Source organism: Mus caroli, chromosome 7, assembly GCF_900094665.2.
Source record: "Mus caroli chromosome 7, CAROLI_EIJ_v1.1, whole genome shotgun sequence".
NCBI classification, from domain to species: domain Eukaryota; kingdom Metazoa; phylum Chordata; class Mammalia; order Rodentia; family Muridae; genus Mus; species Mus caroli.
Genome location: NC_034576.1, coordinates 111,092,783 through 111,095,181, shown reverse-complemented (window position 1 = coordinate 111,095,181; position 2,399 = coordinate 111,092,783). Strand labels below are relative to the sequence as shown.

General features: G+C 43.1%; 1 pseudogene; it reads right to left on the bottom strand.

Annotated features, from left to right (window-relative positions):
* Positions 1-783, bottom strand: part of LOC110298038 — a 3,142-nt pseudogene extending 2,359 nt beyond the window's left edge.
* Positions 784-2,399: the final 1,616 nt, after the last annotated feature.

Here is a 2,399-nt window from a genome sequence, read left to right as displayed (position 1 = left end):
AAAAAAAAAAGAATAAAAGCAGCCCTGCCTAGAGTCAGCTATTGACAGGGGGCAGGAGAGGATTTCACACCCTAGTCACAATTTATGCTATTCCTTTGAGCCTTGTGAAAGCTAGCACCAGGGGTTCTGCTCTAGCAGACCTTATCATGAATAATGCAATACTGTACTTCCTCCTAAAACCACAACCCTCCTTTTTCCTAGACCATGGTAAATTCTTGCATATGGGAATGCCAAGAATCCAGGAGGCTAAGTTTCCATGAAATTCTTTGCCTTGGTACTGCTTCCAGGCTTTCTAGGCCTGTCATGTGAGTCACTACTGGAGTGGATGTAGTACTTTGTGTTTTTGCTTGAGGATTTGCGCTCTTAGCTTCCTTCACTTGTCAATCCTCTCTGTGGTTTACTGCCATGCTTGCCTGCTCAAATAAACTCTTATCCTTTTTGGATCTGTAAACTCAAATTAACTCTTTCTTCTGTAATTTTCCTTGGTCATTGTATTTTATCATATCCATAGAGAAGTAACTAACACAATTTGGTACCAGGGAGTGGGGTGTTGCTATGAAGAACTTAACCATATTGCTTTTTGAAGGAATGAAGACCAGTTTGGAACTTTGGTGTAGAGAAGTGGTTGAATTCTGCTATAAGCAGAGCTTAAAGGGCAATATCTTTGGGGGCAATGACTTATAACTGATTTGCTGTAATCTGCTATCCTCTGTCTTACCTGGTGATTATGAACACAAGGATCTTTATGAAATAACTGATGTGTTCATAGCTCTTGGGCATCATAGTGGTTATTGTGAAGACCACATGGTTGTTTAGTTTCCCCTACTGTGACCACAAGGAAATTAACCATCTCTTCTGTGAGACTCCTGTTCTGGAGCTTGCCTGTGCAGACACCATATCCTAGCAAATCCAGAGGATCTGCTGCACTCAGAGCAGTTGGTAAGAACCCACCTCCCCCCAACCCAAGTCTCAGAGTTGCTGCTGGGAGCCCAGTGGACTTGGGACTTATCACCTGCCAGGACCCTGGCTCACTGAATACCACTCCACTTCTGCCCATTCCCTTATTCTAGTGCAGGCTGCTAGCCAATCTGCTCCCCTGAAGATACCATATCCTGATCCATCCCAGAAGATCTGAGCAGTCTGGCAACTGACACCACAGCATGAGGCATCCCAGGAGATCTGCTGTGCATAGGGCAACTAAACAACTGATCACCAGCTTGTCTGCTCCCCCTGAAGACATCATCACTTGAAGGCCTCCCAGGAGCTACTCTGTACACAGGGCAACTGGGCAACTGGGCAAGAGACACTACAGTCTGTAGACTTTCCAGGGGTTCTGTTGCAGGCAGAGCAACTGATCTGTCAGACTGAAAGCCTCCCTGAAGTTCTGCCTCACACAGGGAAATAGAAACCACAGACTGTAGGCTCCCCTGGAGAACATCTTTACACAGGCCAACAGCTTGAAGGCATCTCTGAAGACTCAACAGTCTGAAGGCCTCCCAGGAGCTCTACTACAGTCAGGACAACATATCAGTAGCTTCTCTGCCCCTCTGAAGAGACCCCAATTGAAAGACCCCACAGGTAGTCTGTTTCAGCCAGTGTTGCAGACCTACTAGGAGATCTGAAGCAACCCAGGGACAAAAGAGGCAGACTCTAGACAGAGTCACCCAGACAAGCAAACACCAGGGATAACCAGATGGCAAGAGGCAAGCACAAACCCATAAGCAACAGAAGCCAATATACATGGGCATCATCAGAACCCAATTCTTCCATCACAGTAAGCTCCGAGTTCAACAACACACCTGAAAATCAGGAAACTGACCTAAAATCCTATCTTATGAAGATAATAGAGCCATTTAAGAAGATTATAAATAACTCATTGAAAGAAATACAGTAAAACACAGGTAAACAGGTAGAAGCCCTTAAAGATGAAACAAATAAGTTCCTTAAGGAAATACAGGAAAACACAATCAAACAGGTGAAGTAATTGAATAAAGTGGTCCAAAGCCTAAAAGTAGAAGTAGAAACAATAAAGATAACACAAATGGAGGCAAACCTGGAAATGGAAAATCCAGGAAAGAGGTCAGGAATTACAGATGTAAGTATAACCAACAGAATACAAGAGATAGAAGAGAGAATCTCAGGTGTAGAAGATACTGGAGAAGAGATTGACACAATTGTCAAAATTTAAAATGTAAAAAACTCCTAACCCAAAGCATCCAGTAAATTCAGGACACAATGAAAAGACCAAATCTAGGAATAATAGAAATAGAGGAGAATGAAGTTTCCCAGCTCGAATAACCTGAAAGTGTCTTCAACAAAATCATAGAAGAAAACTTCCAGAACCTAAAGAAAGAGATGGCCATAAAGGTACAAGAAGCCTATAGAACACCAAAAATTTG